The sequence below is a fragment of the Rousettus aegyptiacus genome, unplaced genomic scaffold (assembly GCF_014176215.1).
Source record: "Rousettus aegyptiacus isolate mRouAeg1 unplaced genomic scaffold, mRouAeg1.p scaffold_m13_p_11, whole genome shotgun sequence".
NCBI classification, from domain to species: Eukaryota; Metazoa; Chordata; class Mammalia; order Chiroptera; family Pteropodidae; genus Rousettus; species Rousettus aegyptiacus.
Window position 1 is genome coordinate 68,356,678 of NW_023416286.1, and position 26,082 is coordinate 68,382,759.

Consider the following 26,082-nt stretch of genomic DNA (forward strand, 5'->3'; position numbering starts at 1 on the left):
TTACAGATTTCAAAATAATAATAAGGGAATGTTACAGACAATTAAATAAATGTACATTTAATAATTTAGAAAAAATAGATACATTCCTTGAAAGACAAAAAAAATACAAAAAACTTTTTTCAAGAAGAAATATATAAAATAAATTTCCTTATATTTATTAAATAAATTAAATTTATAGTTCACAATTTTCCCAAGAAGAAAACTCCAGGCCCAGATGTTTTCACTAATAAATGTCACTAAACATTAAGAACTATTAACTCACCATATACAATAAGTAAGCCAAACTAGATCCTACACCAAAAGGAAACCTCAAACTCTAAAATACCTAGATGAAAACTGTTGTGAACTTAGGTTAGGGGAAGATTTCTTAGATATGATACTACAAACACAATCATTAAACATCCTACAGGTAAGTCGTATTTCATCAAAATTCACAACTCTGTTCTCTAAAAGACAAGCTATCCAGAATTTTTATACAATTTGACACTGTGATTATAAAGAGGTCTGTCATGCTCTGGTGTGAATCCTAGCATTTATTACTATAGTATAAGAATTTTCATTTTCAGTGTCTCTCTATATTCAATTTAGAATATTTAAAAATGATGGAAACACATTTTATGCTAGTTAGGAAATCCAAATGCATAAATTTATATATCATTATTACATGCATAGTAATATATTATGTGTATATGTACATGTAGTATATATGTATTATATACTACATATAACTCTATATAATATAAATGATACACACTGAATATCACCCTTATCCTTATCATTTTATTTAAATGTAACAAATGATATGGTGAACAAATGATGTTTAGTTATAATGAAAATGCCTAAAAATAGCAACCAGTTATCTTTTTTTCAATTTTCCTTGTGTTTTTTCTTTAGCTGCATTCTTGACAGCTCTGCACAGAACATTAGCCAGGTACTTAAATTCTGGCCATAGAACAAAGTCATGCTTTTTTACTCAATTACTCCACATTTTCACAAGAGAAGGAATGAGACAAACTGAATAATCTAGCTAGCAATGAAAACTTTTTTCACAGGAAAACTGAGATTACCTAATATATAATTTTATTGGAAACTTTTTTTTTTTTAATTTCAGATTTATTGGGACTGTACTATGGGGATTTTATCACTTTAGTTTTATTGGGATGTGGTCAAAGATTTTTGTCTATAATGTATCATATTCCAATGAGATGACTATAACATCAATTTTGGACTATTCTCAAAAACTGGTAACATACTAATATAACATAAATTTTTGCCATAGGTCACCTCTAAAAGTTGTAATCTGTAAAATTATATTTCATTAATGTATATTCTCAACTGAATTGTGTAATGTGTCATATAGATACTAAAAAGATTATATGTATATTCTATATTGAATATGAGATGTTATAGTCAAATGTACAAAAAACTTGAATTATACTGAAAAACGTTTTTATATAATTAAATTTACTTAAGTAGTTGATCCTGTTTAAACATATTGCATTAACTTGACATTTTGCACTAACTAATAATGTTAATAGATAATCTAAAAATAGAACATATACCTATAGTATACTGTTAATTTTTGAGAAACATAAACTACATATAGCTAAGTAAAGTGAGACATCTTTAAAAAACAATTTTTATTTTAAGAACATATAAAAATGTCAACCTATCTACCTAACTTACAATCTATAATTGAATAAAACCAAAGATGAGTGATTTTTAAAAACAAAAAGAGCAGACTTCTTAGGTTCTCTGGAGCTTTTAAAATTATTTGCCAATATGTATTGTCTTCTTCCATTATAAAGTATGATAATTTAAAAATGACTGAACTTCATCATGCATTTTTAACAAAATCATTTTCTAAAAAAATAAAATGACTATTTTTATTATATTTTTTAAAATGTAGATCACTAGAAGGCCATCACATTTGCATAAAGCAACATTCTTTAATAAAGGTTTAAACCAAACTTAGAAATTCTTTCACTCTAAGTGCATCCATAAATCTCAATTTAGAAAAAGAACAGTAATATAATTTTACAACCCAGCTTTGCAAAAGCCAGTTAAAATAAATAGGTAAACCTTGAATGCATATGATTTTCCACCTGTAAAATCTGTAAAAGTTATATTTAACATTACACCAGAAGTTAGAAATCCTAATTACATTTAATTTATTATAGATACTTAATATTTATAAAAATATGTTTTTACTCTGATCGTATGCATTCATTTTCATTTTCTTTTAACTTTTGAAAGACCAAACCACCATATTTTTTGGTTTCATTCGATAGAATTTTGAAATGACAGTTTTAAGAGCTATAAAGTTGTCAAAATGTCTCTAATTCTAAAGTGTTCTATATTCTTATGCATGAAAAATGACATTTTTGAAAATATATCCAATATTCTAGTATTAATAAAATACAACTAATATTCCATGAATAATATCTTAGAATTTTCTAATTTATAATTGAAATTTATTACAACAGACATACTAATTATTTTTGAACTCCCATCTGTACATAGTGCCTCCAAGTAGTGAAATGAAGGCAACTCTTGGCCAAACTGTAGCTATGGTCATAATTAAGACTCAGGTCATGGGTGCTCACCTCTGAAGAGTTTTCCCTGAATCCCCGGCCCAGCAAAAACTCATCTAAACCTTCTCTGCAGCACTCCATGAACTTGAGGTCACACCTAATCATTCAATCACAACCTGCAACTCTTGAGGGCACTCCTCAGGCTGCATGCAGTGTAATAATTTGCTTCTATATGGAATCTTGTAGGATACTGTAATGTCTTCCCATACTTTTACCCTGTGCTTATTGCATGGTTGGTGTCCAATAAATATTTGATGAATTAACACTTGTAGGTATGAATTAATTAATCTAATAAATAAAATGTACAGTTTTCCTAGAGATTATAACAAAGTAGTTCTATAAGCTTGAAAATAAAAGTTTTTTAAACTAAAGTGGTGCTTGCCAAAAATGTTTCAAACAACTGATTATAGTGGTTCTAAATTAAGGAAAACCTCTGTAATTAACTCCATCTCATATTTCTGTATTTAATTACATAATTTGCAATGAGTAATTTGTTTTTGTTTATACCTTTCTTTTCTAAAGCTTCTAGGTATTATTTTTTTGCCATTTATGTTTATCCTTTACCTTAATGGCCAGTTACATCAGATTAGGGTTTATATTTCTGAGATACTGTTACATAAGTGCTAACCTACTCGATAACTACACAGTGCACAAAGTCAGGCATGAAAAAATTATGTCAAAGCAAAATTAATGTATGTATCCAAAAGTGAAAACTAATAGTCTACATAATTTAAAAAAAGATTAAGCATCTATATTCGTTTGATTATAGGAATTAAAGAATATAAATATAACCAGCAATTTTGATCACATATGAATTTAGCATACATTTAGTTCCAAAAGTGTTTTGATTATATAATATATGCCTGGCCCTCTGATGACCTCTCCAAGTTAAAAATGAGACTTGGGCTTTATCCTTCAGAAACTGAGCTGTACAATGAGTTTAAATCACCTGCCATACTGATGTTCTTATTGAATTTCACATGTCCTGAAATAAATTATATAATGAAAAGAGCTTCACTGATTTGTATAGTCTCATGATTTCAAAATATTTGGAATGGAAACAAAGTGCAAACATTTCCCTTACTTTCTGCTTCATATCCCTACAGAATTCTGGTTTTAAAGATCATTTCTCATTTTGAAATCTGTATTACATTCTATACATCACCAACTTTATATCATGTTAAAATTTGATTTCACTATTATCATGCAAGTACTACATATATAAATATAAGTGACTAAAATATAAGCAACTAAAATATAAAAAAACAAAACATTAATCTAAACATTTTTCTACATAGTACTGTATTTCATAGCGTTCTTCATTAAAAATACGAAAACAAAACTATATATTATCCTCATAAAAATAGGGTGTTTAGCTAAGGGGCAGCCTAATTTTTACAAGTTTGGATCTTAAATTATTTAGAAGCTTTTATAAACAGTATTGCTTTGTAGACTCATTCTAGTTCAAAGTTAGTTTTATTTCATAACAAGTTTCATATGATTTTTATGCAGATTTTACACCTAAAGTGCCATGTAGAAATTGCACAAAATGTTTCCACTTGTTCCTCTGGGTAACACTACAGTTATCCAAACACTTACGTGTGTGCCCAATGTTAACAGAAATGAACAAGAACTCACAGCCTGGTTGCAACTTCTCCAACAAACAATTCACAAGTATAAACAATTCAGAAGTAGACCACCGAGTCTGTAGGTGGTTTTTCAAAATGCCAGGAAAAACAACAATAACTACAACTTTATGATTTACACATATAATTTCTTTCAAAGGTCACCTGATCTAGTATTAGAGTTTTAAGTAGCACAGTTATTTGTTTTCCTTAAACACAATATGCTTTCATTTTTACATGAGCAGTTGAATTAAGAGAGCAGATATTATATAAAAGACAGGGAGAGAGCACTGATTGCTTTCAAAAGGTATGACCAATGCAGAGCTGCGTGTGGAGAGAAGAAAACTTAGAACAATACTTTGCATCTGTAAGAGAGCTATATGAGAAGAAACTGTGCACAGTGAACTGGCAAACTTCCAGTTCATCATGTCAGGTGTTTGGAAGTCACCACGTGTCCTAACAACAAGTAAAAAGCTAAACAGACTGAAAATTAACACTTCTTGGATTTATAAGAGAGGGAAGGACAAAGAACAAACCACTGCCCCCAAGTGTAGAGAGACGGGTGAATACAAGAAGTCAAGCCTTACCTGTGCAGAGAGAGACTCAGGAGTAGACACTGATGAGGAATCGAGCAGAGGAAGTATGGAAGCTTCAAGAAAGTCTTCGTGGATGGCAGGTCCTCACCAGCCACTTATCTTGGTGCACTTGATTTCAAGGTTGGATGTGGGTGACAACAAGAAGTGCAAGAATGCCGTGAGGGCAGAGGGGTCGGCCTTCACTCTCAATCAATCGATGTAGCCTTTGAGAATTATAAAAAAAAAAAAAAAAAACTGAAGTGCAGTTGAACATATAAGTTTCTGTTATACATACACCATCACAGGGCTCCAGTTTCCTAACTTAAAAAAAAAAAAAAACTTTAAAAATATATTTATATTGGCAAATAGTTACTAAACTTCAAAAAGACATTCTCTTTGCTCACTATCCTGGGAAACTGACCTTAATAAACTATATACATACCTTTTTTTGCCTATAGCTTCTGGTTTGATTAACGATAAACTTGCTAAGAGAGTAGAGCAAGGGAGTAGGGGTGAATGCCAACTGCATGTTATTTTTCCCCAGAAGGATCGCTATGCTTTGGCTGTGTCCCTCATCTGAAGGTCACTATTCCTCTCCAGGCAGCTTTTTCTACATGGTTCTCCCTTTTGGAGTTTGGTAACAGCTCTTTCCTCTCTTTAGGAGAAGTAAATCTGTGTTAATGTTAATCTCTGGGCCACTGTGTGACCCCTTGTGTTTTCCCTATGCCCCTACTACTTTTCTAAATACTCCCCCTTACTGTTCCCTCTTCAAGTTATACTAATTTGAAGGAGCCAACCATATCCAGCTGGAAAAGTGACTAATGCAAGGATATATTTTTCAAGAAAATCATACTAATTTGTTGTGTATACTGTAAAAATAGTATATAGTAATATTAGATAATCAATTTTCTGAGCATATGGAAGTGACATATTCAAATTTCATTATTTGTAAATATAATCATTTCCCTTCTTTACTTTTTGTACTGAGTCACCAGTGGTTAGATACATATAGGTGAATATATACTAAGAACTTAAACTACATTGATAATAATAAAAACTTTTAAAAAATGTTAATAATAATTTAGGAGAAAGAACATACAGTAATCAAATGTTATTTTAACATGGTGAAATAAAAATATTTCCCACTTGAATTATTTTTCCCTTAAACTTATTCCCTTTCTTATTAATACCATCAGTCAAATAACCAGAACTGGAAAAAGTGTGTGAATCCAAAGACATTCATCTTGTTCCACTCTGAATGAATCGGTCCAGGCTCTCACTATCTCCCCACTGAAATATTGCAACATTAATCTTGATTATTTCCCTGTCATGTGGTAGCTGTTTAAATTAAATAAATGTTGAAATTAGTGAACTGATTATTTTCATATAGCCCCTGTGGAAGACAATATTTGATCTGTGACTAGAAGAAGGTGAGATATTTACACTTATGGATTTAGGGAGCATGAAGTAACAGCCAGCGAAACAGCCCTAAGGTGGGAAAGCAGCTGGCATACTGAAGGAAGAAGGAGCCAATGTGCGAGGGGATTTGAGTAAATAAGGGAGACAGTGGTAGATGAGGAGGTCAGATGGTGTAGCCTACCATCTAAGGGCACAACATGGAACGTATATGTACTGCTTCTACTAACATTCTATTGGCTATGAATGATTTACACGCTTACAGATATCTGCAAAAGAGACTAAAAACAAGCTATTCTAGTCTATCTAAATGGCCATTTGCCAACATAAAATGTTATGGACACGGTGAACATTAAGAGGTTAGAATCAAATAGTTTCTATCACATTGTGTGTGTGTGTGTGTGTGTGTGTGTGTGTGTGTGTGTGTGTGTGACAGAGGGGGTAGGGAGAGAGGAAGAGAGAAAGAGAGAGAGAAGGAGAATGAGAATGGAAAGGATGGAGGGAGGGAGGAGGGGGAGAGAAAGATTTTGTATTTTTAAGTTTGAATTGAAAAAAAAAAAGTTTGAACTGAACCGCTTGGTTGAATGGAAGTGGGAGATAATGGCAAACTCACGTCTCAGTATCTGTCTGTAAAATGTACTGTATGTCAGTGATCTAATGGATTACGAATAGCACAGTATGGTAACTAACTTATTATATTATACAAAACCTTGATGATAAATTAAATCACAAGGTTTAGAAATCATTTTAGAAAATTACATCTGATTTAAGTGAGAACTATATATATATATATATATATATATATAGTTATACATAAAACTGCATTTTGAAAGCATGATTATTTATTTACTATTTATTTTTCAGGACTCAGGTTTACTTCATGATGATAAATGTATGTGACTTATATTTTAGGAAAAAGTCAACGAGAAAATTGAAGTGATTGGTCAAGAATACGTATAAAATATCCAAATGTAGATTTTGTTATGTATAAAGTTAACTGCCAAAAAAGTGAAAAGCAACAGATGGCGAATGAGAAAAGATTGAATTTAAATAATCGGGTCTGTTATTAATATGAAATAGAATTTTAATCTAAACTTGCATGTAAGATGCATAAATACAGCTGACAAATATGATTTTCTAAATTTTGTGAGATACATAAAAAATTTATATGCAAAAAATGGTAACTAATGATAATCACATAAAGTCATACTGAGATCACATCCTAAAATTTAAGAATTTATAAGATTTAGAAAAAAACCAAACAACAAACATGTATTAATCAGATGCTGCATCTGAAGTTGATTTTTCAATTTCACAGAGATCCCCAACAATTGTGAGTGCATGACAATTAAATTTTCTCATTAGACAAAACCAGGATGATATCTACACCTCAAACATATAAAATAACTATATTTTAAAGCTCTGAAAAAATAATCGTAGGACAGAGGTGTATCGATTACTTATTGTGCATAAGAAATCACCCCAAAATTAGTGGCTCTAAAGTTAATTCATTATTGTTAATAAACATACAAACCTAATAAACTAAACTGGAGGTTGTCGTGGTTCTTCTGGCTTCAGCTGTGCTTACTCATGAATTAGAGTTAAGGTGGCAAGAATACTGCAGCCTGGCTAAACTATGATGGCACTACTCCATGTATGGAAGTTGGCTGCAAGGCCAACTGATACTCTACCACTTACCACACCGGTCAAAGGAAATCATAAGGCCATTGCAGATTCATTTCCAGTGGGAAATACATACTATTTAATAGAACTACAAAGTATACTGCATGGGACATGGGATACAAGGAGACAGACAATGTTATCTGAAAAACTTAAAAATTTCTGTGGAGTAGAGAAAACAACAAATAAAAAGAAAATCTATGGGATGGGATAAAATGTTAGCAAACCACATATCTAATAAGGGATTAGTATTCAAAATATATCAAGAACTCCTACAGCTCAAAAACAACCCAATTAAAAAATAGGCAAAAAAACACGAATAGATATTTCTTCAAGGATATACAAATGCCCCACAAGCATATGGATAGCTGTCCTAAATCACTAATCTTTGAAACAATGCAAATGTGGCAAAACCTACGATATGTTTTCACCTCCCACCTATCAGAATGACCACTGTAAGCAAAATAACAAGTATTGGCAAGGATGTGGAGAAATTGAACATTCATGCACTATTGGTAAGAAGGTGAAATATTATTCCATGATATGGACATATCATATTTTAAAAATTCATTTATAAATCAACATTTGTGCTATTTCTAATTTTTCACTATAATGAATAATACTGGTATAAACATTTGCATGTGTATGTGTATATAAACATGATTTTTATCTTTTTGGAAAATATCTATGTGTAGATTTATAATTATATGGCAAATATATTTACCATTATAATAGACCAACTTTCAATAGACGTATCCCTACCTATAAGATTTAACTTTCTCCACATTGCCATAAATACTTAATATTATCGGTCTCTATTTTTAATTTTTAACACTCATATCTGTATAATAGTACTTCTTTTCGGTTTTAATTTAATTCTGATGAACAATAATATTGTTCATTTTTGCATGTTTTTTATGGATATTTATATAACTTCTTTTGTGAAGTATCTAAGATTTTGCTAATTTTTATTGGATTAAAATTTTTATTATTTATCAATTAAAACTATATTGCATAGTTATATATAAACTTTGTAAACATTTTCTCACTGTGTTTGACTTGCCATTTTTTTTCTTAACTTTATATTTCAGAACTGCATTCTTGCAAAATTGTTTATACTTTGAATTATTCTATTGTATACAGCTAAATTTTGTCTGTACATGTATTTAAGAAAGTGTTGCCTAAATAAATGCTCAAAAGTTTTTGTATGTTTTTTTCCTAGAATTTTTATGTTTCAGTGCTTACATTTAGGTTTGTGTTCCATTTTGAGTTCATTTATGAGTGTTCTGTGTGAAGTGGAGACAGGCTTTTCATTTTTTTATATATTACTACTCAGTTGTTTAAGCATCATTTATTGAAAATAGTATTTTTCTTCATTGGTTTACCTTGGCAGTTGTGTTAAAAATAAATTGGCTATGGATCTACTGTGATCTACTTATTTTTTTAAGTAAAGTAACACTGGTTAATAACATTAATTCAGTATCTGTGTACACAATAGGCTGCTGACCACCAAAAGTCATCTCATTTTACATTTTACCTCCCTTTGACCCCCTTCGTTTACTCGATTTTTAAGATACCATGCTTTCTCAGTTTTTCTCCTATCTCAGCAGCTGCTCCATTTTAATCTCTTGGGATATTTCAGCCAGTGTCCCAGATTTCTGTCCATGGTCCTCTTTTCTATTCTGATGGGCTCAGTTCTCTCATTAAATCTCATGATTTTAAAATTGCCTATAATCCTAATTTATATCTCTAGCCAAAACTTCTCCTCTTCATTACTGTATATATAACTTCCTATTGGATTATTCCACTTGTATACCTAAAGCATCTTAAATATGACATAGCCAAAACTGTAAACTTGGTCATTCAACTCTGCTCCACATTCAGATTTTCCCATTACATTGTTAGTAATTTTGTCAGAATGTTCATATGAAGACCTTCAGAGTCATCTTTAAATCTCCTCTTTATCTCAAACTTTATGCTTAATCTTTTATTAAACACTGTCACTATATTTAAAATATATTTTGAACAAAATGCTTCTCACCCTCTCAATTACTACTATGTGGTCTCAGCCACTATCTTCTCTCACCTGAAGTACCATGATACCTCATAACATGTCACATTGCTTTTACTTTTATCTTTCATGGTCTAGTCGCAATACAGCAGCCAGACAAAGTAGTTTTACCCATAATGCAAACTGTGTTCATTTTTTAATCAAGACCTCCATAGCTTTTTGTGTAATAAAAATCAAACCTAAAGTCTTCATCATCCCCTGCAATCCTTTCCTCTCCAAATACTTTTCTGACTTCTTCTACTTTTGTCATTTATCACCTTCAAATTCCCACTACCGATGTCTGTTTCTAAATTCTCACATGTCTTGCCTAGATTATTGTAGATCTCCTATTTCTTTCCTAATCTATGATGTCTTGTTATTCCTACTTTATTTACAACTTACTAACCAAATGATATTCTAAAATTATAAATGTGACCTTGTTATGCCACTGTCTGAAAAATATCCAATTATACTCCATTCATTTAAAGAAAGACATTCAGCATATTATTTACCATTGAGTCTATTCTGCTCTGTCACATTTCTATGACCATTATACAGATTTCTCCATCCACAGAATATAGTTTGCAATTTCACACCTTAAGACTTTTGCTTAAGTTATTGCTGTGCTGGAAACCCTTCAAGTTTCTCAATTTCTAGCCTCACTTCAGCCCAGATCAATTTACTATTTAACTGATTCTGTAAGAAGCCTTTCCCTGTTACCTCATACTCCTGAGATGCATTTAAACTTGTGTTGATGGTATTTGTGATAATCTCTCTGGAAGAAAGAAACCACATTTATGTTTTACTTTAAATCATAATCCTCAATATTACTTAAAGCTATGCTTAGAAAATAATTGGTTGATAAATAATATGTCTTGCCGTCACCTTCCCCATTAGCAGCATGGCAATAATAATATTAGCTTTTTTGCCTTGTAGCATTGTTAGATTTAAATAAGATTCATGTGATACACTTTCTCAACTGGTAAGCATGATACAAATATGTCCATTTTATTCACTGAAAAGTCCTTTTCTTGAAAGGAAGGTTATTGTTATTGGAAAGCTATAGGAATCTTTAAAATAAACTTTCTCCTGAATTATGGTAAGATGTATAATACTCTCTGCTATGAACACAGAACAGAAAGGGTGTGTCTATTAGTGTATTTTTGAGTGATATACTTCATTATTAATTCCACCCTTGGTGTCGGGACCTCACAAATATCATAATCTTTCATGAGGTATTATAGTAAAAATGACAGTAACTGAACATTCAAAAGATAAGGAAGGCAGTACACCCCAAATATGAGCATTTTAACTGCCTTCGGTGCAAGCATCCCAGGCTAAGTAAGTCACTCTCATCTTTTGACATGAGTCATTACAGTCACTTTTTATTAAATTATATACCATGGAAAATACTCCATACAGTGAATATTTTCCAGGTGTGTCATTTTTCTTTGTTTATTGTATATTTTTTGTCAAACTTTAAAAAATTCAAATCTATCAAGATATATCAATTTTTTAACTTTTAAATATTTTTTTCTTGACATAATTGACATGTAATATTATATTAATTTCAAGTATACAATATAATGATTCCATATTTGTATATATTGTCTTCTCTAGTTAACAGGTTGCCTTTTCATTTTGTTGGTTTCCTACAAATTATTTTTAAAATCACTAAACCAAAACTATCACAATGCAAAGGTTAAATTAAATATTAATAATTCCAAATTCATTGAAGCAATTGGAAAATTTAATTATATTTATTTCAAAAGAAAAGAACTCCACGCACCGATGTCCTTTCTAGTGAATCCACTGAAACACCAAAAAACAAACAAAAAAAATCCATGAATTTTATGCAAATCACTCAAGAGAATTAAAAATATAGAACTTCCCACACTGTAATACAACAGTTTAACAGAACTACCCTGAAACAAAGGCCTGAAAACATCTAATACAATGTGTAATTTTATATATATATATTGTGTATATATATCTATACACAGACACAGACATACACACACACACACACACACACACACACATATCCTTATTTAGCACAGATTTCTTCATGCTATCAGTTCAGTTCCCTCCTCTGCTTACTCAACTAAGTTATTAGAGGCAATTGCTCTGTACCAAGAGAATAATGTGGTCACTGGGGCTCCTCCAGAGTCAAATAAGACATGACAGTTATCCAATTATCAAAAGTGTGGCTGATTCTTAACTTCTTAGCATATATTCTGTGCCCCCCCCCACCGGTGTGTGTGTGTGTGTGTGTGTGTGTGTGTGTGTGTGTTGCTTATTTGCTAGTCCAGTTCCCAAACTTAGCCACCAGCATTCCATCCCTTGCTTAATTTGAGAAGTGTTAATCAACTGGTGTTTATTTCTCTTATACTTCCTTGCATCTGCTATCCTTTACAAGTTTTAAATAAAAACATGATTTTTGATTAATCCAATGATTTCTTATTAGAGAGGAGCAAAAATATTTTACATCCTTCTCTATGCTAATCAAGGATGATCTTCCAAAATCCATTTTTTTTTTAACATTCTGAATTTGCTTTTAAGTTTTAAAAGGAGGAAAATTAGTAAGCAATCATGGGACATCTTAGTCTGTATTCAAGAATCTCTTCTGTAAATATATTCAAATGATAAGACTACAATAAATTGTTAGATTTAGTGAATTTATAATTTGGGAAGACTATAAAAATAATATCTAAGAATATTCCTTGCTCATGCCAAATTAAAGATAACATGAAAAAGCTTTAAGTTTGGTTTTGTTTTTTTCCCCACAGCTTGTTTGGAGGTGGTAGTGATATTTTTTAAAACAGTCTCTTCAGACATACTAGAGCAATTTTTATTTCCTAGACTGTATTTACAATAGAATCCATGGGTTTCCTTTTGAAAAAGAAAAAAAGAAGAAGAAAGAAGAAGTATAACTATGGAAAAATAATATTTAAAATTTTTGGTTCAAAACATTGCTCTATTAGCATATGAAGCTTAGTCACAAGATACTTTGCTATTATAACAATGATGAGAAAAGCTTTAAAATTGAACAATATGCTGTCCTTCGCCTAAGGGAATCTGCCTCCCTGTAAAGTGAAAATGGAATGTGGGAATTGAGTTTTTCTTTTGCCAGAACTTCAGGTACTCTCCTAGGAGCCTCTTCTTTAGGAGAAATACAATTAATTTCCACCTGCAGAGAGAGGCTTTAAATCTTCTGCAGCAGGAGATTCAGGTCCTCATCCTTATTCTTCCCAAGATAAAATGAGTAATGCTAGGCCATCTGCTTACTCACGTATCTTGGTTTCCCTAAACCATAAAAAGGCAAAGAGATACTTGTCTTACTAGACTAATAAGGCTGTTCCAAGGGGGGGGGGGGAAGCAGGTAGAGGTATTATAGAAGTATTTAAATACTTTAAGATATAAAACGTAAAGTGAAGAGTTTAAACATTCCAGATATCCTTTATCACTCTCTGCCTCATATAGTTCCTTCAGATGTTTATCTGATGAATTATATGAGCCTACAGGTATAACCTCTAACAAAGCTAAGAGACATTCAAAAGAAGCTAGATAAATCATTCCACTGTTAGGAATTATCTGGGCAAAGACGTAGGTCTACATTTTGTTCTGAAATCATCATTCTATCATGTCCTTCCAAACTTAAAAATCAGTAGTTACCCCTCAATGCCATCAGTACAGAGCAAGGTCTCTTTAAGTTATCATTAAGGAAAAAATCCCTGTCTTACTTTCCACATTATTTTCTAATATAGAGCACTATAACATGGCCATTTTATTTAAAGTGGAACCGACTATTACTCACATGTCTTCCCATGTTCTAAAACTGTACTTCTGGTTAGTTTCTATTAACTACCTCACTCTATTTCATTTTAGATTTCTCCTGAACATTTATGATACTTAATCAATTCTCTTGTGTTTCCTTGTTTTGTTATCTAAATGTCTTTGGCGCGCACACACACATACACACACACACACACACACACACAGAGCTTTTGTGAATCTATAGTAAAGAAGCAGGGAATCTTTTTATTCCAATAGAAAGTGCTTTCTAAAATTATTAAATCACTATTTGTACTAAGATTTTGGATACATTTTAAAATCCTAATTCTCACAATTCTCATAATTCTCACAATTATGTTATTGTATTCATTCTTTAAATAAAGAAATCAAAACTTGGAAGCTGACGGGTCTTGCAAATTTGCAAACATATTTAAATGTCAGAACCAGAATTCCAGATAGGTTTTTCTAATTCTAAAACCTATTACTTTTAAATTTCATTACAGTCCAGTCCTTTTTGTTTCTCAACTTAATTTTCTTTTTGTCAGCGGCGCCTTCAATGTTTTCTGCACAATTTAGATCTTTTACAGGATATACATTATAAATACCTATAATGGGTACTCACATATTTGTAGAGTGGTGGCTTTTTTTCATGTTGGGTTTTTCCAAGGGTCCTGGTGTAAATTAAAAACAAAACAAACAAAAACCCCTGAAATCCTAACTGAAGATTATCAGGTATATGTAGATACTTATGCTATTCTTTTCCTATCTTGGGCTCAAGCAGAAAGAACTCCTAAATCAGGGAGCAAATACTGTAGAACATAACTGAACTAATTTGTCTATGTCTGAAACACATGTTTATGATAATCTCTGGGCACTATCTGAATTCAAACATTAAAGTGAATAGTACTAGACAAAATTTAGGATTACAGGTAAATGCATATCCATTGATTTTTTTTCCCCAGCAGGATTCCAGCAAGATATGCTTTAGATGATTGAAAACATCTTTCCACTGACAAAACAGATGGGAATTGAAGTCGACGTAAATTGTAGAGATAAGCTAAAAAGAGAAAGCCAGTGGGCTACCTCCAGGAAAATTCAGAGTATGAAATTCCTTTGGTGAATTTATAAGTTCCACAAGGGCAGAGAGTTTGGTTTTGTTCACAACTCTATTTTATGCTCCTAAAATAGCACCTGGAATAACTACATTACTGAATTTGTTAGTTTCAGAATTAGCCACTGAGTTCTAGCTCAGTGAGAAAACTATTATCCCAGTTCAATTTCAACTTTATTTTTAAACAAAACATTCAGTAACTGACATAGGGGCCAGAACACATGTCTTAAGATACAGTGAATTCTCCCCCACTCGGTGGATCTATGTGAAATTCTAATTATTTTAAAAAATTGACTTTGTGTATGGTAATGAGAGCCACTGGCAGATAACTTAAATTAGTGGAACGTTTAGTAGTTTTGAGCTATAATAACATGATGTGCTCAATTCCACAGCAAACACGAGCTGAACTATTGAATGAAATACTGAACTTCCATCAGCTAGGGTTTTTTTCTTTAGTCAGAGTTTGAAAGTATATATTCGCTTTATTCTGTTCTTCTACAAATCTACACCAGATCAACAACCTTTTCTAATCGATTCATTGTTGCTTTAGAAATGTAAATAAATTTTGTAAGTTTAAGCTTTTCATGGTAATTAAGTACATTTCATTGATTTTTTAAAATTGTTGAACTTTTATTCATTACTTAATACCATTTCACTTTTTCCAGTATACAAAACTATTATTATTATGATTTTGTTTTTCAAATAATAGAATTTTAAGACTAGAAAGATTCTGGCAGAAAGTGCATAATGACTATATATTAGAAGTTAATTTTAAAAATACTTATTGAATGTATAGAATACATAAACAAAATTCAAGAGAAATGGAAAAAATTACACATTAGAATATGCATGTGCTCATTATTATAACAAAATAAACCAAATTAAAGCATTTAAGAAGATAATAGTGTTTAATGGGTTCTTTTAATAGAACACAATTATAGTATTATTAAGAGTTGCTGTAATAGTAAAGAATCCTAACATTACAGTGGCTGAAAATGAGTATTTAATAACCACTCACACAGTATTATCTGTAGGTGGCTACAGCTTTGCTCCATGTAGTTGCTGGGCTTCAGGCTAGACTGTTCCAGGCTGCAGCATATTTCAGGTATGACTGACATATCTCTTTATTCCAGAATGCAAGAAAAGAAGCATCACCTATATAGTACATGAGTGTTCTACAGTAAAGTGAAAGAATAAGAACTGGTATAAACAGACAATACATAGAGTTTCTGCTTGGACATAGTATAACTATGTTTGCTTACATTGGCCAAAGCTAGTCACATGATCTAAAGTCAGTGGAATAGGGAATTACATTCTTCCTCCAAGAAGGCATCTCAAGTCAACATGTCTCCAGTAGGGGTTTATCTTCTCAAGTTTTTATAAAGAAGGAGAGTATGAATTATCAATAATAATCTATCATAGATATTATGATATAGACATTTAAATAATTTAAGTTTAAAACATAGCAAGTGACTGAATTTATTTTCATGACAATATTTATGGATATTTATTATTGACATAAGTCTCTGCCAATGATTTTGTTATTGTACTCAGTTTTTAATAAACAGGAGTCATAGTTATTTTGAATAAAATACTTAGGAAAATGATTTTGACTTAGTTATGGTTAGTATTTTTTTCAAAAAACAGATATTCTCTTTTTGCATGGCAGTGGAAAGGCAGGTGCCTAAGAGTCAAAGTACAGAATTGAGTCAGACATTTTCCACAGGCTAAGAGAAATGAAGAGAAGTCCTGACTTTTCCTATTCTTTGTGTTAAAATGTGAACAATACCCAATTCATAGTATTCTCAACACTATATGTAAATTCTTTAATTATACACATATATTGACCTGTGGGTATATCTCTGTTCTGAAATACAAAAGCAATCTCCAAAAATCACTTATAAAATCAATTTGAATTAACATCTATTTCAGTTTGGGGAAGTTTAAGATATCACTCATTATAATCACACATAGCTATATATGTTAAGAAAGTTTTTTTTTCTTTCTTAGATGCTTAGACAGGTATTTTCCTCCTTCATTTGTAAGTATTATCATGGAAGTCACAACTCCTCAATTCCTACTTCACTAAATTTATCTTTCTGAATTGCACCTCTTGGACAAAAAAAAGTCACTCAATTTGTAGATGTACTACGATTTAACTCAATAGCCATATTGATGAACATTTGAATTCTTTCACATCAATTGCTATTATAGGTGTTGCTGCAGTAAATAGACTTGTGCCCTCATTTTGCAAAACATGTTTGGTATAGAGTCTTAGAAGGGGAATTGCTAGGTCAGATGGTAAATTTGTAAGATATTGCCAAATTTCCCTCTTTTATGGTAGTATTTTGCATTTTTATTAGAAGTGGATGAAAGAACTATTCCCTCAAGCCCCTCTCAAAAACACACTGTCACATGTTTAGACTATTATAAATCTAACAAATAAAAAGTAGTGATTCGATTTTTTTCATTTTATTAGAAGCAGGTGTGAACATCTTTATTTTTTTTGGTAATTAAGATCCAATTACATGTCTTTCTCTCCAAATTTATATGCATATTGTTAGCTATTTTTACAGAGCTGTTGGGTTTTTTTCTACTCTATTGTTTAGAAGCCCTTTACGTGTCAGTACCTTTTGTAAGATGTTAATTTGGACATTCTTTGTTACAGAATATGAATCTGTGCTGTCCCTCAGGCATTGCTTAAAGGACTAAAAGGTAGGTTAGTCTTTTCATGTAGATGCAGTTCTGAACTTATCTAGTAACATTTTGCCTCTGAGATTGTGTGAAATGATTAACCATATGTTCTGGTGTCTTTCCCATGGAACCTCTTCAAGGCCATGATGAACTTCTAGAACTTCCAGTTTCCCATATGCTTGTCACGCTCTTCTCTACCTCCTCGCCAGAGCTGGACTGGGGCCTGTTCTGCTTCTCCCTACCTGAGCAAGGCGGCAACATCTTGGACAGACCATAGCTATTCCTTTTCTCCACGTATCTGCAAGTAGCGCCTTCCCCTTATATTGCACCAGTGCCCTTACCGTTCATTTGGGTTTCGCTTTTGTTTATAGTATTTCTGTAGATGTTTTTAATTTATTAATTTGTTACTTTGTGGCTTGATGATTACAAGTAGTCCAAAGTTACAAAAGTAGTCATCCATCCATGCTTTCTCCTAGTATATATGGAATATCATTTTGGCATTACATTTTTTTATCTTGTTATAGTTTGTATCAAAGTATTTTTGATGTACATTTTTCTTCATTTATGATATAGTTACATCTTTTCTCTGATATCTTTTTCAGATTTTTGACAGTTCCAATTTCAAATTCCAATCTTATAGGCAGGCCATCTCTTGTGTTCCTGTATATAAGAATTCTATTTGGTTATTCTTTCTTTATAACAGCAAGTACTATTTTATTACATATCTTTTAGTTCATGTTGAAATATTAGATTATGTTTTCATCAACTATGTAACAAAACAGTTACCTCTTTCACCCTTTTCTTATCACATTGTTATTTAGAGGTGGAATTTGTTCTTTTTTTGCTAGTCATATTTGCAGTCAGTGAGTTTTCATGGACAATTAATAGTAGATCCCTGGGAAGCAGAGACAGGATTGATTCAGTGAGTTTCCAAGCTTCCTGAGTTAAAGATTGATTTTGTTTATTTGTTTGTTTCTGCAAGGGACTTAAAAACATAGCACCTCTAGCTCCTGAAAATAATCTTATAGCAATTGTTTTGGCTTTCTTGCATCCTTTGTCTTATAAGCCTTTATTTATAGAGGTTCTACTTGCTCAAACTCTTCAAGTCTGAGAAATAACCCTCACCCCAATTTCCAAGTCTTTTCTCTTTGCTTCATTCAAAATTCTGCTATATTCAAAATTGGTTCTAATTAAAATGATCATCTTCTGATTGGACCATCTCTTTCTGGAATATAATAAATCCTTCCAATAATCTGTCCCGATAATGCAAAATATAACATAACACAATGAAAGATTAATTACTGTTCTCTGTGAATCCCATTCTAAACTGAAAGACTAACATTCAATCTCCTCTCAGATGAGAAAGACGCTGGATATGATGGACCAACTGAGAATCAAGGGGACTATGATAGTAGTCTCAAGGTGGGAAGTTGAGTGTGAGTAGACATAATTCCAGTTTTATCCTTCCCCAGTTTTTTTTTTTTTTCCCAGTGTGGATATACAGAAAGAATATTAAATAACTGTAAATATTCCTGGAATAATCAGTATTCTGGAACTTTCCCCACCGATATTTAAATCTGAACAGAGAATCACTGTCACATGACTCCAAAAACCAACTGCACCAGATCGGATTGGAATTTCATGGCCCATGCTCCGACACACCCATCCAGCCACTGTGTAATCTAATAGTAGTGGAACTCAACATTGTACATATTTTAATATTTTGCTTCTCTTGAGTTGGGTATAAATGTGTCTCTAGTGATTTCTGAGCTTCCAACTTCTAGGCCTATTGGATTGATTCCCTACTCACTTATGCGGCATATTCCCATGTATTTACCTCGTGGGCTGCTGTGGACCTCTGCTTTTGGCAACATTTGAACACAATCTGTTGCCTGTGGATTTTTTCCCCCTGATCCTAGAGTTCTTAATAATGTAGGTTGTGAGTTTGTTCCTGGTTACTATTCTCTGTATGATTGCCTGCACGTTCCCACCAGAATTTGAATTCTGCTTGGGGATATGGAAAAAGATACTTTAAATCCCTGAAGATAATTTACTTTCTCTGAAATTAGGAAACTCAGGCTTCATAAAATACAATTTAAGATTCAATATTAGAATTTCACAAGATTCAATAGTAGTAGTGATTCACTTAAATAATTTTTATTCATTTTACATTTTTCTTTTCCAGAGAATAGTAATTTTATCTATATCTCCAAAGTTCACCACTAGAATAAGTATTAAAAATTATATATGCCCTGGATTAAAGAAAGCATAAAGGAAGCCATATAACCTTTGACCCTGTTAATAACAAAGCTTAACATATATAAGCCACTTTACACAAAATAGTCAATGTGGTTTCATTTATGTTCTATAAAGAAACTTATGAGGGTATCTAATATAAACTTTGACAATGTTCACAAATATTTTGTCTTTGAAGATAGATGTAATTCTTTTCTAAGAGCAAATATTTTTGTTCTGCTTTGAATCGACCCTATTTCTTCTCAAATTAAACCTAATTTTAGTTGCCAGGATCCTAGCTATCAGTGTCTCATCTACTGTGACTATTTCCATTTTGATATGCAGAGGTCATTGTATGATATATGATTCTATTGATTCTGCTATCATAAAAGTTAAACACTACATAAACTCTTACAGTCCACAATAGAAGTGAAATTTGTGACTCCTGGTGTGTGGCAGAGGGCAAATTAAAAAAAAAAAAAGTACAAATATGGCATCCTAGAAAATAAACTTTGATATATAGAGAGTGTTTCTGAATACATACTGGTGGGAAGAAAAATAAATCAAGTAAAACTAAAAAGTACCAAAATGAAAATAAAGTGAAAATAAAGGAAAATTGAAAAAGAAAAAGGAATATGGAATTAATATTGATGTTAAAAAAAAAAAAGTATCACCAGCTAGGGGAGAATGTGTCATTGACAGTATCAAAGGAAACTTATGGAAAAATCATATGAATTATTAACTTGTGTAAAGATTATATGTCACGTCTTATGGCCACCCAGCACCTTTTGTACATCTTTCTTGTGCTTGAGAGTCTTCTGAGTCCTGGATACCCAAGGTAGAAACCAGAAAACTTGCTTGCCAGTATCATTGTAGTTTGTGGCCTGATTTAATCAACTATGAAGTCTTAAATGTGAATCTGAGGTTTAAATGAAGAATAATTCCATTTGTGGACAGCAGCTTAAGCCTGTGCCCTAGAGGTTCAGCCTGTCTTTTCTGACTATCTGTTCTAGAGATTTTGGACTTGCCTAGTCAGACCCCACAATATTTTATGATAATCCCTTGCAATGTTTTTTATTTTTTATTTCTTTTAAGTTTTGGATTACTTTGCCATACGGCAATCTGCCCCTATTTAAGGGGAGTATGTTCTAAGCACCCTCATAGATTATTTTATGGCATTCAGGCATAAAAGACAACCCCAGAGTATTCTTTCAGCCAGCACTCTGGGTTTGGAAATTTATCTCAGAATAGAGTTGTAGAAGAGAGATAATTTTATTGGGATAGTCCTTAAACAAATCTGAATATAGAAAAAAGACATCCATCTTAGGATAATGGCCCATCTACTACTACCTTTAAAAAACCAGAGATAACTCTCTTCTAAACAAACAGGACTGTAAATTAAGATGAGTTAATTTAATAAGGAGTTTCAGAGAAGCTTATGGTTCATAAGGGTTAATTTCTAAGGTATGTTGCTTTGGGTGTCTAGATTTGCCACTGTTAGCAGTGTAAACCTAAGTCAATTAGCCTTTTGGGCCATCTGGAATTTTTAATCTAATTTGGTCAAATAAAATATTGAGAATCTAACATCATTCTTTTGATACATACTGCCAAAGTGAGTTTACAAATTCCCTGCTTCTTTTAGAAAACATTTCGTACATGGCAATTATACATAGTTAAACAAGTAATTCTAGTGTAGAGTCCAAGTAACTTATGGTTTTCTAATGTTTTATAAATCTGAAAATTTTAAATTATATGTTTTACTTCACTGCATATATTAACTATTACTTTATAAATAAAATTTTTTTTTCAGTATTTTTTGTTCTATTCTCAAGGAAGCTGTGAATCCCTTCTAATATAGGTAGAATTATCCATTCCTAACACAGCTGATTTGTATAAATTGCCACAACAATTCTATTTATGTGATATAACTTGTACATTCTCATTCTAATAAATATATTAACTTATATTCACCTAGGGAAACTGTATTTATTTATTTGTCCAGTTTTATTGAGATATAATTGACATATTGTATAGGTTTAAGATGTATGTATTCATTTGATACACTTACATATTCTGATTACCACCACAGCCTTAGTTAATATCTCCATCATGTCACATAATTATCATTTATTTTTTGTTGTAAGAATATTTAAAATCTACTCACTCAGCAACTTGCAAGGATATAATACAGTGCAATTAATTACGATCACCATACTACCCATTATACCCCCAAACTTATTTGTTTTGCAACACAAGATTTGTGCCTTTTAACCAAAATCTCCTTGTTTCATCTATTCCCTAGCTCTGGGTAACCACCATTCTAGGCTCTGTTTCTATGAGTTTGGCTTTTTTAGATTCCATGTATAAGTAATATCATACTGTAATTTTTTGGTCTGTCCTATGGGCTTATTTCACGAAGCATAATGCCCTCAAGTTCTATCTACATTGTCCCAAATGGCAGATTGTTTTTCTCACAGCTGAATAATAGTCCATTTCATATATACATAAATACACAGACCATTTTATATATAAATAAATATAAAAATGGTCACTTTATATACAAATATATACCACATTTTCTTTACTCATTCACCCACTGACAGACAAGATTGTTTCCATATTTTGGCTCATGTAAATAATACTGCAAATAACATGGGAATGCAGATATCTTTTTGAGATACTCTTCTTATTTTCTGTTTTCTTTGAATATATATCCAGAAGTGAGGTAGCTGGATCATATGGTGGTACTATTTTTAATTTTTTGAGAATCTTCCAATTTTTTTTTCCATAAATGCTGCACCAATTAACATTCCCACAACACTGAAGAAGAGTTTCCTTTTCTCTACATCCTTGCCAACACTAATTATCCCTTTTCTTTTTGATAATGACCATTCAAACAGTTGTGAAGTTAGGGTTTTATAACTTTTGTTTGCATTCCCTTGATGATGGTGATGTTGAGCATCTTTTCAAAAATCTGGTGGCCATTTGTATGTCTTCTTTGGAAAAATAAGTTTAGTTCTTCTGCCCAATTTTTATGTCAGATTGTTTGGTTTTGTTTGTTTGTTTGTTTGTTTCTTTTTTAATGAGTTGTATGAGTTTTTATGTATTTTGCATATTAACAATTTATAATTTGAAAATATTTCCTCCCATTCTATAGGTTGCTATTTCATTTTGTTGACAGTTTCCTTTGCTATTCAGAAGCTTTTTAGTTTGATGCAGTCCACTTGTTTATTTCTGCTTTTGTTCATTCCTTAGAGTGAAGATCCAAAAAAGAAAAACAAAAAATTTCTAGGACCGATATCAAGAAGCTAATGTTTAAACACTTTATCTTTTCTTGCAGGAGTTTGTTGGTTTCAAGTCTTACATTCACGTTTTCAATCCATTTTGAGCTGATTCTGTGTATGGTGTAAGACAGGAGTCTACTTTTGTTCTTCCACATGTGGCTTTCCAGTTTTTGCAACATTTACTAAAGAGACTATCATTTCACCATTTTTTATTCTTGACTCCTTTGTCAAATATTAAATGACCATATACGTGTGAGTTTATTTCCAGAGTCTCTATTCTGTGCAATTGATCCATGGGTTTTTATACCAATGCAATACTGTTTTGATTAGGTAGCCTTGTAATATAGTTTTAAATCAGGAAGTGTGTTATTTCCAGCTTTGTTCATCTTCCTCAAGATTGTTTTGGTTATTTGGGATATTTTATGGTTCCATATAAATATTAATTTTTTTAATTTCTATGAAAAATGTCATTGGGCTCTTGATAGGGGTTGCATAGACTCTGTAGATGTCTTTGGGTAATATGGATATTTTAAAAATATTAATTTCTCCAATCCATGAGCACAGCATATCTTTACATTTGTTTGTATCTTTTCAATTTCCTTCATCAATGTCTTATAGTTCTCAGTGCAGATTTTTCACATCCTTGGTTAAATTTACTCTTAAGTATTTTATTCTTTTTGATACAATTATAAGTAGAATTGTTTTCTTAATTTATTACTGATCATTCATTTTTAATGTATAAAAATGCAACTGGTTTTTTACATCGATTTTGTATCCTACAATTTTAGTGAATTCATTTATTAGTTGTAATGATTTTTCTTGGTGGAATCTGTAGGGATTTCTAGATATAATATCATGTCATCTGCAAAGAGTGACGATTTTACATCTTTCTTTCTTTCTTTCTTTCTTTCTTTCTTTCTTTCTTTCTTTCTTTCTTTCTTTCTTTCTTTCTTTCTTTCTTTCTTTATTTCTTGTTTAATTGTTCTGGCTATAACTCCCAGTACTGTTCGGGATAAGTGTCTTCTTCCTAAACTTTAAGGAAAAGCTCTCAGCTTTTCACCATTGAGTATAAGGTTAGATGTAAGCCTGTCATATACGGCCCTTATTATGTTGAGGTATATTATTTCTATTATGAGTTTATTGAGAGTTTTTATCATTGACGATTGTTAAATTTTGACAAATGTTTTTTTTCTTTCTGCATCTATTGGGATGAACAGGATGAAATAATCTTAAATGGCATGATGGAAAAAGAGTAGATTGTTTTTAAGACTTTTGATAGAAATATCAATCAATGATTCTGCTAGTGAGTAGAGGAAGTTAGAAATGATCCCTGGTGGAGGCTCTTGTATAATAGCATACATACCTTCATGCATACATGCACATACATACATGCATACATACAAGCATTATATAAGAAATGAAACATAACATTACACACTAAAAAGACTCCTAAGGTTCATGAGAATAATGCACCAGCAGAAATACTGACAGCTTGCATTAAAAGGAGCTGATAAAAGACAAAATAAAAGAAGCTGTTGGATCTCCAAAATTATCCATGTAAGAAACAGGCTGAATTAAATGACTCAGCTGATAGCAGCACATACTACCATTTGATCAAAAAGGAACAAATTCAGAGAATAAAGCTAAAAATCAAAGATTATACCCATGCCTTGAAACCAAATTTAGTTCACCCAAGTGGATTTTGAAATTGTTTTGGACACTTGCATTTTGTTTGTTCCCATTTGAACAAGAATTTCTGTTACTGTTATCTTATGCTTATCTCACCATTGCGTTTTGCTACCAAGTAACTTCTTTCTTGAATTTTACAGGTTAAAAAATGGAAATAAATTGTCTTCACTATGACTTATCTATCCTCATTTAAAATGATGTAGTTTCGAGATTTAAACTGATGAGATTTTGAACACTGTGTTGGGACTCTGAGGACCTTGGGATAGGATGAATATATTTTCATGTGAAAAGGACATGGATCTTTGGTGCCCAAAGGGTACACTGTGGTAAACCGAATAATCACTGCTCAATTATATTAAAATCCTAATCCCCATAACCTGTGAATGTTAGATTATGAGACAAAAGTTAATTACGATTGCAGATGGAATTCAAATTGTTAATCATCTGACCTTAAAATAGGGGTATTACCTGGATTATTCAGGTATACCCAGTATACTCACAAGAAACTTTGAAAGTAGAAGAGGAAATTGGAAAAATGACCAGGGGATGGATAAGATAGTCTAGGGCTAACCTGCTGGATTTGAAGATGGAGGAAGAGGGCTATTCACAAAGAAGTGATGCTGGTCTCTACAAGATGGAAAAGGCAAGGAAATGAATTCTCCTTTAGAACATACAAAAGGAATGGAACTCTACAAACATCTTAATTTTTGCCCTGTATGACCCATTCTGGACTTCTTTCCATCGGAACTATAAAATAATAAATTTGTGATGTTTGAAGGTATGAAATTTGTGGCAATTTTTAATATCAACTATAGAAAATTGGTACACACAGCCTGGCCTGCAGCTAGGGATTACGCGCATGGAGTCTCCACCATGCAGATTAGCTGCCGTAAAACTTCAATTTGAAAACAAGCAAGGTGGCAAGTAGTATTCAGAATCTATTTTCATGTGAGATTAAAAAAGAAGGCTTTGGCCTTCAGAAACAGAAATGAAGAAGGCTCTGGAGCCGAGTCCAATCCCAGTACTGTGAGGCAGAGTGCCTACTCCCAGGTGTGGCTTGCTGTGGTCTTCATGGAATAGTCTTCCAGTGAGGTCTAGGCACTGATTCTGACTGTAGAGCCACCAGAGTTCCCAAGTCCCCATTTTCATCTCTCCTAGAGATTCCTTGACCTATCTAATATCCTTTAAAAAAATCATTGTTTTAAAAATTAGCTAGCCTGTGCTTTGTTTTTTTTCTTCCTCAAGAATTCTGACATACACAATTTACCAAGGCAGAATCTTCATTGGATTTTAAGAATCCACATGTTCGGATTAATGTCAAAATAAATGATAAA

At 31.9% G+C, this 26,082-nt stretch overlaps 1 long non-coding RNA gene across 1 annotated transcript in view; it reads right to left on the reverse strand.

Moving 5' to 3' along the window:
* The window catches only part of LOC107519606, a 209,431-nt gene that overhangs the window by 161,744 nt on the left and 21,605 nt on the right, over window positions 1–26,082 (reverse strand). The window contains exon 2 of the long non-coding RNA XR_001599131.2: window positions 4,807–5,018. This is a non-coding gene — a long non-coding RNA (uncharacterized LOC107519606). The remainder of the gene's footprint in view (window positions 1–4,806; window positions 5,019–26,082) is intronic.